Source organism: Gymnogyps californianus, chromosome 2 (genome assembly GCF_018139145.2).
Source record: "Gymnogyps californianus isolate 813 chromosome 2, ASM1813914v2, whole genome shotgun sequence".
Lineage (NCBI taxonomy): Eukaryota > Metazoa > Chordata > Aves > Accipitriformes > Cathartidae > Gymnogyps > Gymnogyps californianus.
In genome coordinates, this window is record NC_059472.1 from 36,250,821 (window position 1) to 36,263,066 (window position 12,246).

At 46.1% G+C, this 12,246-nt stretch overlaps 1 protein-coding gene across 1 annotated transcript in view; it reads left to right on the top strand.

Moving 5' to 3' along the window:
• Positions 1–4,215: 4,215 nt before the first annotated feature.
• Positions 4,216–12,246, top strand: part of NCOA2 (nuclear receptor coactivator 2) — a 196,165-nt gene continuing 188,134 nt past the window's right edge. Inside the window, exon 1 of the mRNA XM_050892444.1 lies at positions 4,216–4,258. The gene's annotated coding sequence lies outside the window, so the exon portion shown is untranslated. The remainder of the gene's footprint in view (positions 4,259–12,246) is intronic.

Below are 12,246 nucleotides of genomic sequence, written 5' to 3' on the forward strand. Positions count from 1 at the left end.
TACTGGGACTGATACTGTATAACACCTTTGTCAGTGACCTCAGTGATGAGATGAAGTGCAGATGACAGCAAATTGGGAAGGAGTGGTCAGTGCACTGGAGGGACCTCAGCAGGCTGGAGAAATGGGCTGTCAGGAACCTCATGAAGTTCAACGAATGGTGGTGCAGCATCCTGCATCTGGGACAGAATGGCCATTCACTTTATGAGCTGGGGGCCAAGTGGATAGAAAAGAGCTTTGCAAAAAAGAATTTGGGGGTCCTGGTGAGCAACAAGTAAGTCATCAGTGACCTTGCAACAAAGAAGGTCAACAGCATCCTGGGCCACAATAGCAAAAGAATAGCCAGCAAACTGAGAAAAGTGGTTATTCCCATCCATGGAGTACTTGTGAGATCGCATCTGGATTACTGTGTGCAGTTTTGAGCTCCCCAGTACATGAAAGACATGGCATAAAAAAGCAAATCCAGAGGGCCGCCACAATGGTGAGGGTGCTGGAGCATATGATGTACAAGAAGAGGCTGATAAGGTCAGGCCGTTCGTTAGTCTTAAGAGAAGGCTGGCGTGAATTTTATTGTTCTCTTCAGCTACCTAATGGGCAGGTATAGAGAAGACAGAGCCTTCTTTGAGGTCCACAGTGGCCTTTTCGCTGTGAGAGGCAACAGCACAAGCTGTAATAGACCTATTAGATATCAGGGGAAAAGAAAAATTCACATATGTGCTCAAACACTGGAATGGGTCATCCAGAGAGGCTGTGGACTCTTCATCCTTGGTGGCAGTAAAAACTCAACTGGATATGACCCTGGAAAACCTGACATAACTTCAAAATTGGCCCTACTTGGAGCTCAGGGTTCAGCCAGAAGACCTCGACACGTCCCCCCTTCCTGAAGAGAGTGAAGATGGTATTGTAGGTTTAAATGAGTTTAAATTTCATTTTGTTTTCTTTGTGGGTTTCAGTTAGGTATATACTGTGTCAACAAAAATCTTATTGGTTTCATAAAGACCATATTTAAATCTACTTGGGAAGGTTAATGAGTAAGTGGGGATTCAATTCCCCATAAAGGTGGGCAGAGTGATTCTACAGGCTAAATGCAGCTGCTCATGAAAAAGGCTTTGTGCACCAACAGCTGCATTACATATAGCCCTGGTGTCAGCAGGTGCACATAAACCCTTCTTGCTTACGCTTTAAAGCTGCAGATAGAGCTTTATGAGACAGCAGCCATACCTGAGTGGCCCACCAAGTCCATAAACATTCAACAATCTGTTCATAACCTTTCACCTTATGGAAGAATAACTTTAACTTATTTGAAAATCAGTTAGAAACACACCTGCAAATGCTAGTTTTACTCACAGTACTCTGTGTACCAATTTTTAAAGAAATATGTTATGTAGAAAAAGTAAGTAAGAAAAAAGAACATTGACAATATATGTTATACTGATCAGGAAAACATGGTTGCATTCAGATTCTGATTTTTTTTCCTGTTGATTTAGGAAAAAAAGTTATGAGAGAAAATTTAACCAAACTTCACTGAAAATTCAAAATAATTAAAAACTTCTCTCTGTGTTAAATTTCACACCAGGAAAGGTTCGCAGATTGCCGTGAATAATCAAGTGAATGCATAAAGTGATGCTGTGAACAAAACAGCCAGCAGAAGTATAAATGGGAGGAGGATGAATATGAGAGGATGACAGAAAGGTTATATTACTCTTGCTTAGAACAGATGAAACTTCTGCTGAGAAACTAAGCCCAGCTCTAGTCAGCACAATGCAGCAATGGTGACACTGGAGAATGTTCAGAGAAGAGCTGTACTGCTGAATAGAATCCGGCACTGAAGTGTGTTTATCAAATCTGTTTCCCATCTGGAAGATGGTGCTTTCCCTTTAAAGAATAGCAGTTAGGAATAACATAATTACTGGTCTTTGCACACAGTGATATTTGTAACCAGGGTTTTGGGGTTTGGCCTTAGATGACAAAATGTATTTGCTCATGAGTTAGAAGCTTGTAACAAATTTCAGTGGATCTGAGCATATGTGTGTAGTTAAATCCCCTCTCTCACCCAGTTTGACAAGGACACTCAGCCACAACAGACTCAGGAGTTTTTGTCAATGTTGAGACCATAAACTTTGTGTTACATGGGCTATCTTTTATGTTTGTACTGCAGCAAGTTAAAAGGTCTTCCTTGCTTTTCCTGGTGGATTTAGGTACTAGTTTAATAAAGACTTTTGGTTACATTAAAGGAAGTGTGAGGTTGGAAAAAATCAAGCTTTCATAAATAAGAAATGCTGGAATTAAAGTTACCTGTGCAATTCTAAATTGGACTGCTTATGGTCATACTTCCCCTCCCCCCCCCCCAGCAGACCACTGTTTCACTTAGCATAGGAGAACGAATGATCATGACTGTGAGGTAAATGAGATTATTGCCTGTATAACTGTTAGCTTATTTGCTACAGAAATTTGCACAGATATAACAAATGAGGCCAGAGGAAAAGCTCTGTTTCTCCAGAACTCTTTGCCCCAGGTTTTTTTCACATACGAGCTACTCTCATTTGCCATGTTATTTCAAGGTAATATTCTGATTTCTCTGCTCTCCAGACAGAATTAACCTTCAATCTCTTTGCTGCCTGCCTATGTACGGGCAGAGTGGAAGAGCTTCCTGAAGACGGAGTAATTTCTTTGCCGAGTACAGCTGATGGGGAGAGACATTGAGAAAGGTTGTCCTCTCCAGCTGCTGCAGCCCAACGCTGGAGCATGCCCACTTGCCTTCTGGAGATGATGCTAAAAGTAGTCCCCTTAAAACAGTGGCATTTAATGTAGGTAGGATCTGTGGTTAATTTAGCAGCAAAGCTCTAATTGACCATATACAAACTACAATCCCTCCACCCCCATTTCCTAATGGGACTAAATTCAAATAGATTTCCAATGGCCATCCCTCCCATATCTGAGTTCTTTCTCCAGAAGAGGAAAATATTAAAAGTTTTCAGCAACTTGGTTGCAAAGACTTTTTTAACATGGGGAAGGATAGTGGGAAAGACAGTTTTCCTTTAATTTGTTTGGAGAAACAATTGAACTATTTTTGCCCAATGAAAGAAAAAAGCTTAAAAAAAATTGAGTCAGACACAAGTATGGGAAATTCTACGCAGCACAGTAGGGCAAAATGTAACCATCTGAAAAACAAGGGTTATGATCAAAAAAGTATTGGACAAGCCGAATTGCAAGCAGAGTTAGGCATACCACCAGTAACAATGTATAATCTGTGGATAGCTGCAGAAAAACTTGGGGCTGCACACCCATGTGAGAAAATGTCAAAAATAACAATTGTTACAGCGTGTACAGTATAGCTCGCCATTATCGACATATGTGAAAATGTAAAGCTTTTCTTTGAAGGCAGGATTTCTGCATCGCGGATTGCTTCTTGAACTAAAGGGCAATGTTTAACAATCACCCTCACTCCTCCAACCTAGGAAAAGCCTGCATCTTCATCCCCTCGTTCCCGTGAGTGAGATGACACAGTTGACGCCGTGTATTTGTGACACGATTTTCAGCATGTGTGTGTTTTCTTTTTTTTATTTTTTTTTCGGGGGCAAAGAAAGGAAATAAGACTGTGTCGCCCCCCCACCGCCCCCCCGCCTCCCTGTTTTTGTGAATACGGGCCACTGCAAGCCGTATCAGGGCTGGTTGCTCCGGTCCCGCTTGAGACCGAGGTTCCTCCGAGGGCGGCCCGCAAAGGGCCACATTTAAAGTCTCGCCCTCCGAGGGCGAAGGACTTTCCCCCCCCTCCCCTTCCCCTTCCTCTCCCTCTCCCGTTCGGGTGCCGAGGAGCGGGCTCCCGGGAGCGCTGCGCAGAGCTGCGAGCGAGCGGGGCGGCTGCCATTGTCCCTGCGGGCGGGGAGCGGGGCAGCCCCGCGCTCCGGCGGGCGGCATCAGCGAGGGGCGGCGGCGCCCCGGGCCGCGCCGCCGTGCCGCCCGCCCCGGCCCGGCCTCGCCTCCCCGAGCCCGGGGCCCGGCCGCTGCTGCCGCCGTGCCCGGGGGCAGGGGGGAGTGACTTGTGCCTCCCCCCGCCTCCTCCCCGTCCAGCCCTCCTCTGGGTAGAAGGGGAGGAGGAGGAGGGCGAGTGGTGGGAGGGTCTCCATTGAAATAAACAAGCAGGCAGTTATTAAAACGGGAACATGGCGGCCGCAGCCCCAGCTTCAGCTTCATCTTACAAAGCGAAGGTCAGCGCCAGCGGCAGCCGCGGCGGCAGCGGCGGGAGACGGCACTGACCCCGGTAACGGCTCCCGCACGCCCCCTCGGCCCCGGCGCGGCGGGGGGTGTGCCCGAGCCCCCCGCGCCTCCCCGGCCGCCTTGTGTAATGCCGGGGGGATGCCCGGGGACGCGCCGGTGCGCGGAGGGGCGGCGTTGGCGGGCGGCACCGCGGCCGCGGCGAGGCGGCTTCCCCCGCGCCGGCGGCGGGGGGAGCGGGGCGGGGGCCGCGGCCCCCTCCGTGGGGAACGAGAGGGGAGCCGGGGGCAGGGGACCGCGGGGCCGCCCCTCGCCGGGGCATCGTGCTCGCACCCCCGGGGCCCGGCGGGGGGGACGCGGGTTTACTTCCCCGGGACGTCCCTCGTTTCGGCGGGGCGGGTGGGGGGGATACGGCACCCCACCCTGCCGGGCTGAGGGGGCTGGTTTCCTGCTCCCAGGCCAGGCGGAGGTCGGGTGCTGCCCCTCCGCGCCCCTGGCTGGGGGGGGGGGGGGGGGGAGTAGGAGGAGAAAGTGCGAGGAGCCGGGGAGGCGAGGGGTGCTGCAGCTGATCCGGGGGGGCAGGGGTCTGCCCTGCCCGTGGTGGGGGAGGATGGGGCAGCTGGGGTGCGGAGGGCAATTTTCAAGGGGTTGTTTAGGTCATTCCCCCCTCGCCCGCAAGCACACACCGACAGGGAAACTTGAGGGTGTCTCCCCGGTGACAAAAGGAGTGATTTTGGGGAGCAGGGCGGTGTTCACCCCCTCCCCTTCCCCGGCTGACAACGACTTGGTGCGCAAGGGTGCGGGCCGCTCCGTTTTCCCTCCGCGGAGCCGAGCCGGCCGCCCCTTTCCCCGCGCCGGGCAGGGGCCGCGGCGCCCGGTGCCCTCTCCCCTTCTCCCTGCGCCGGGGCCGGGGCGCCCCGCCGCCGCTCCGCGCCCGCAGAAGACGCGCGGGGAAGGAGAGGGCAAAGCGGGCAACTTCTCTAACTTTCTGCGCGGGGGTTGCGCCTGCGTCTGCGCGCCGCGCAGCGCCGGGCCGAGCCGCGCCGCGGGGGCGGGCGGCGGGGCGCCGCAGCCGCGCAGCCAGGCCGCGGCGGCACAGCTGCGTGCGAGCGCAGCCCGGGGCGCCCGGCCGCCGCCGCCGCCGCCTCCCCACGGCCCGGGGAGGGGTGGGGGCCCGGCCGCCGCAGTGCCGTGTGTCTGCGTGTGTGTGCGCGGGGCGGGGAGCGGCGGCAGGAGGAGGAGGAGGGGATGGCAGCCGGCTGGGCGCGGGGCCGGGGTCCCTGGGCGGGTGCCGCTGGCGGGGCGGGCGGCGCCGCTCGCTCCCGCTTCCCTGCCGCGGGCGGCGGCCGCGGGTCTGCGCGCAAGGAGGCGGCGGCGACTGCAGCTGCAGGCGGGCAGCTCTGCGGCCGCCTCCGCCGGGAGCGGGCCCCCACGCGTGTAGGGAGCGGGCGGGGGGGGAGGGGTGGGGAGATGTCCGCTGCCTCCGCGGAGGGCGGGTGCTCAACCCCCTCCCCGCCTCCGCGGGGGGCGGTGTGTGCTCCGCCGCCGCCTCCGCGGGGACCGCGCTGCCGCCGCCGCCGCGCTCGTCGGAGGCTCCTGGGCGAGGTGTAACTGGAGCCTCGTCCCTCTCCTTCGCTGCTCCTTCGCCTCCGCTTGGGCCTGAGCGTTTCCCCCCCAGCCCGGGGATCACATGCGTCTCCTTCCAGAGAGGGGCATTCAGGCCGTGTAGTTTGCGGGAAACCTGCCCGAGAGCCTGGCAAAAAAAAGGTGTGGGGGGGGAGGAATTAAAAAAAAAAAAAAAAAAAAGAAAGGAAGGCAAGGAGGTTGCTGGTAGTCACCGGGAAATAATGATGTCTGAATCTTAGTTTGTGTTAGCCTGTATACTTCTGTCTGAAGTGTGCGTATGCGGGAGCCCACGGTCTAAATACACTTGTAATTTAGCCAGGAAAGAGTCTCCTTGTAAAAGGAGAACAGCCTGCTTGTTCAGTAATAATCAATTGGTTTTGTATTTCTCTTTTTTTTTTCCTCTCAGAGTAGTCGGAAGCAGGTGAATAGGCTTTAGAACTGAACCAATAATATTTTTATGGTATTTAAGTATAGTTTGAGCTAAGCGTATAGTGTCTGGCTATGACAGTTACAGCCGAACTCTATTGCTGCTGTAAATAAGTAAGCAGTTTAAGACTGCCAGTCTTTTTACTTAAAGCTTTTTTTTTTTGTTGTTCTTAGTTTGCTACCATTGTGGCTGAAGGCAGTCATTTGTTTTTTATCCCTTTGGGTTTTTATGTACTGAACTATAAAATCAACTCTAGCCAGTTAATTTCCTGGCTCTTTACAACCCGATAGGGGCGTTGGGCCACCTGGTGGGCTCTTCTCATGGGGGAATCCTCTGCGAGTGCCCAAAGGGAGGGAGCTGCTGGTCCGCTCTGTTGGATGCTCTCAGAGAAATGACAGTGTTGCACACTCTTGTTAATGTCATACCGAAACTATTATTCCCCAAAGCAGAGCTCTCGTTTGCTTATATGCAGCTTAAGACCACTGTGAATGGAAACCAGTTGTTTTGTCGCAGTTGGTGTAGGTACTGCGCCTCCTACGTATTTTTCAGGACATTTGCTTGTTTACGTCAGTGGTGGTGCCACAAATAGGATATACCTATAGGCTTGTGCGTATTTGCATGTACAGGCTTGTATGCAGGCACGTATGGCCGCTCATGCATTTGTGTCCCTTATTTTGGCATTTGTGACACAGCTACTTGGGGACTGGAACACAGAATTCATCTCTGCTGTGTCACACGAGATAAAGAAAGATGTAAATTGCCCCCAAATGGTTAATCCCTAAGTTTATGAGAAGTGCTGTGATAAGCTTAATGTTTGTAGCCAGTCTTGGTCATCTATGGTCTTGAAGAAAATATTTTGTCATGCAGTCAACCTTCAGAAATACTGAGAACAACTTTAAGAAGAACGGTTGATCTTTTTAACATCATGCAAATACTTGAAGAATCACATAACTTTTAGTATGTTTTATCTTGTTTTGGTGAGCGTTATGCAGTAAATGCCTGACAAAGGTGGTGTAATCATCTCATTTTTTTCAGCCACCATACTCTTTTTATTTCACATAAAACCTGAAGATTTCTCAACTTTGTATCTTCTCAAGCTTGTGGTCTTTACTAGGGAGAGGATCCATGTATCACGTGCTTCATCAGTATCTCTGCAGTGTTTGAAGACACTTCTCTACTAAATGTGTAAATCTCCTTGTGTTCCTCGTTGTGTGTCCTGGTGGTGTTAGTGCTAAATGTAAAACTCGAGGCATTTGAGGAAGGAATACTTTATTGCTATCAAGAGTGATACTTTTGGAATAAGACAGTTCAATTTAAGTTTTTAAACTGGAACTACGTTACTTGAGAGAGAAAATAAAGATTATTTCTGGTGGAAAAATTAGAAAATACTAGGGATTTACTCACATGTAGTGTATTGCCTTAAACTGAAGCTCTGAAGGAAAAATGAATTATTTAAGAATAATGTTTATGTTTTTATAATCATTTAGGATGTAGCTTGCTCATTATAAGGCTGAAAGGCTCTGTCAAAAGAGGCATGTGAGCAGTCTGTAGTGTTGACATTCCCAACTTTTCCCTCCGTCCTCAAAAAAACCAGTAGGAGCTAGCCCATCTGCAGGGAGCCCAGGTTTTGCAGCAGGAAGAACAAAGTCAGCGAGCGAGCCAGCTGCTGCTACAATGCCCACTGTCTTCTGCTCCTTGCCTTTGTTGCTGATGTCACTGTCTCATTGGCAAAATCTGGGCTTCTGCGCTCAGCTGGAGTTTCTCTAGCACCTGACACCAGAATTGCAGAGGCTTATGAGGTCTAAGCCTTGAGGATGCTGTCAGTTCATTTAAAAGAAAAAGCCGAACTAAAGGCTGGTACCAAATTCAAGTATAAATGTAACTCTCTTTGTCTGCTGAGCGCTAATAGATTGTGCATTGGAGAAAGGGAACGCTGAACTAAAACTGTTCTTGCCACGTTCATTTTTTGTACGTTTGCTATGGTTGGCCTCTCTAAACAATGCACTTCGTATGCAAGTAGGTATAAAGTATTTAACAAATTCCACACATTTCTTCAGTATTCTTACAGACATTAAAATGGTCAGTATTCGTTTATTTCTGTGTTTGGCTTTGGAGGTCAAAGGTTAGATGTGTTGTTGCAGTATATACTCTTCTGTGTGACACAACATTTTAAACTAAGAACAGAGTAACATTGATATTTAATTTATAGAAGGTATATTACAGCATCCATTCATCCACCCATTCTCTACTATTAGTTAATTTAGTTACAGATGGCTACTCTGGCAGGATCTCCTCTTTTTATTTTTAAATGAGGTGAAGTTCACTGCACTACTTTATTTTTGTTAGTTGTTAAAACATTCTCATACTCCTGGCAGCAGATAATGACAAATCCTTCAATGTAATGCTGGGAGCAAGGGAGGCGGAGAGGGAGAAATGGGGGGGGGGGGGGGGGGGGGGGGGGGGGGGGGGGGAGGGAACCCTCCTGAGCATATGGAGACATCCAGAAAAAGATGTGCATCGTCAGCTGTGATTCCATTGTGTGCTTGCAGACGGGATCTGAGCTCTTCTTCTCTTGGGAATTTAAACCTTACAGAAGTATTCTTTGGCTTTTACCCGTCAGGATAATTGAGCTTAGATAACATATATTTCATATATTTATTATAGATAATATTTTGATAATATTTTAAGATTTCAGGGAATAAATACAGTTGCCAGGACTCCTGCTCTGTGTTGGAATAACATTTTGAACAGGCATACATATTGGTGAAATGGCAACTTTGAGCAGTAAGAATAATTTGTAATATTACATCAGTGGTTACATATTACTAAGGCATCTTACCAGTGCTACAGTTAGTAGTTTGTCAGCAGTATTTACATTATGCAAACACTCCCTATTTTTAATGATTCAGTAGCTTAGCCTTTTCAAAACATACCAAGTAGAAATGTGACATGAGAAATGGCAGCTTGTATAGTTTAATCAGTTTAGGATACAGAATTTAAAAAAAAACCAAAAACCCAACAAACCAGGGAATTTTTTAAACAGGGTTTTAAAACAAAGCTATTTTGTCAGTGTTGTGAGTATTCAGAAATAGTATTTACATGATGAAAAAACTGAAGTGGAAGAAATTAATTTTCTTTTATTCAGTCCTGCATTTACCTATTACCTAGAACAGCGTTTCCTCTCCTGAGCATTTGGAATACTTCTGCTGATTTTATACAATTATTTTGAGTTGATGAATAGTTTGAAAAATAGATCTTGAACGTGGTGGATTTACTGCATTGCTTTTTGTTACTGTTTATGATTTTTCAGTGTTGTTCTATGGAAATTGCACGTTATTCAAGTTAAAGACTAATGGAAATTTTACTTAAGACTTTTATGGAAATAAAATAGGCACAATTCCTATGGAAAGTGTATGGTCACTGGGGTGCTTGGCATTTTGAAGTTTGAAATTAGTTCATTAATTTAAATGTCTGAAGCTATACAACAACATATTAACAATACACACGTGTTTTTTCTTCTGCAGCTGCATCATTATACCATTCCAAGTCTTGCATTTCCTTAAATGGCTTCCATAACAATCTCCCATTAATACAGTTACTGGCAGATATTATTCTTGCTTTGCTCTCATTTTAGCACTTATAACTGATAGTAAATCTCACTCTTTCTGTGAGCGTGCTCCCATGACTTAGATATTCAGAAGCCTCTTTGTAATGTGCATTTGCTTTTTGCAGCTAAGATGCAATGCCCTCTGTAAAGCCTAATTACATTTTTCTGTTTGTTTTTAAACTTCAGGAAGTTACTTGCTGTTTGGAAAGGATAACTTGTATTTTGCTAAAATAGTCCACATTATATGGAAACCATTAATGTATTAATGAAAGGGCAGAGAGTATAGGTGACAAATTAATTAAAATATCTACTGAATGTGTTGATTTATCCATAAATCTTAGGTAGTATGGATCACATGAGCTTCTATGGGAGGGGATCCTGGGACATAGTGAGAACATATATCTGATGCAGTGATGACTGAGAGTTGCTATTTTGATGCTTTTTTAGTGAGCTATGTAAGACATATTGTTGCTCTTTGGTAGGATTTATAGTGGGCATATCACAACTGGCTGCTTTATTGGCTGCCTCAGTGGAAAAGTCTGGGATTGAAGAATGGGCATGGAAAGTGAAATAACATTTTACTTGTTAGGTCAGAATTATTATGGAATTTTACTCTGCCCATGCTGTAATTCATTTGTGTGTGAACGGATTTAGTTTTTCATTGCTGTCAGTATTGATCTCTAATGAGCCTTGCCCATGGATTTTGAAGAAAATCACTCCAATTAAAAACAATGCAGTATGTCACCTATTTGTACCTCACAGATTATGTAGGAGGTACTAAATTGCATTTAAAAAGAAAACTTTATGAGGATGGAGGAAAATCTGCCTATGAATAAATTTGATAATATATACTGACACTTTTATTACAGGTATTTTTATGAACTTACAAATTCATCATATGCCGGTGTGACGGAATCAAATTTAAAAAAAACAAACAACCCCAAACCCAAGGTCATATGTTTTAATACTTGTGCAAGTGAGAGTTCAGATATCACCCAGTCTACAGTGGAGATTAGTTTTCTTCATACTTCTTCCACCATGCTTTGAGTTCACAAGATAGCTCTTCAGTCCTTATTCTTTACTATTTCAAAATTAATGTCAGGACTTGCTGACCAACCACTTACGTTATTTCCAGAAATAAATGTGATTATTGTCAACTAATTTCACTTGCTACTCTTACACAAATTTGTACCTTGGTCTCCAGAGATGTGAGCAATGTCCTCCTCCTGTTCTATCAATTTCCTAAAATAGATTGTTTGTGGAGGGAGATTATGAGTGTATAGAGATAAATACATTATTTATTTTAGCAGATTTCAATTATATTCTCGAGGAGAAAAGCTCTTCTTCAAGTCTAAATCTTCGTATTTTTTCCAAAATAAAAATTTACAATTAGAAATATACTGTTTTGTTTCAATGTGGCCAGAATACTTGTTGCTTTTATCTTAAAAGAAAAAGTCAGCCTGTTGATACTTTACTGGCTATAAAATGTAGTTCTGATAACATAGTTTAAAGCTTTTTTTTAATTGCTCACCAATTTGTGTTGGCATTTGCAGTGCAAACATACTTTTGCTTGTTTTGCTGGTTTTTTTTAAGAGTCGTGGCTTACTTTGATACACAGATACTGAATTTTTAATGAGGCCTCACTATTTTCTTGCTACAGTGCTGTGTGAAATTAGTGTTAACTGCATGACGGTGAGATAATTTGTGGCACCTTAAGAATGAGGGAACCTGAAGACTATGTAGATGAAAAAAAAAAGTTCACTAAGCTTGCACACTGTAGATGACGGTCTCTTCCAAGTATGTCTGAAAGTGGTAGTCGTTCACTCCCTTTTAGCTAAACTGTAGTTTGTAGAGTTGATATTGTGTGTTTTGTTCACAACTTACAGTTTTTATGGGGCAAGGAGGTCACACATCTTAGGTACCTGGAATACAGATGGCCCTTTGCACTGGAAAAGGAAGTGACTGTGCATGAGCGTGCTGAAGTCAGAGGATGGCATGTTATTCTGGGCCATATCAGCTGCTTTTAGTTATTTGACCTTTAAAAATTTTTCTTTTACTCTTTGTGGGATGGAGGATTGAATGATGGTTTCTGTTTCAGGCAGAGACCCGTTCTTCATGTAGGCCTTTGCATGAGGCCTACCTACAGGCCTTTGAGCACCACCATTAACAGCATTATGTTTCTGTGAAAGCTGGCTTTATGCAAGAGTGGTTTCTCTTGAGTTTTGAGGGGTATCCCCAAACCCGCCTGATTCTTGTGGGAATTCACATGGGCATGGGTACTAGCATTGCCTGTTGCTGCAGACTTGGCTTTCCTTTATTTAAAGCTTCAGAAAGGGCTTGAGAAGGGAAGGCAAAGGACTAATAGGTAATTTCA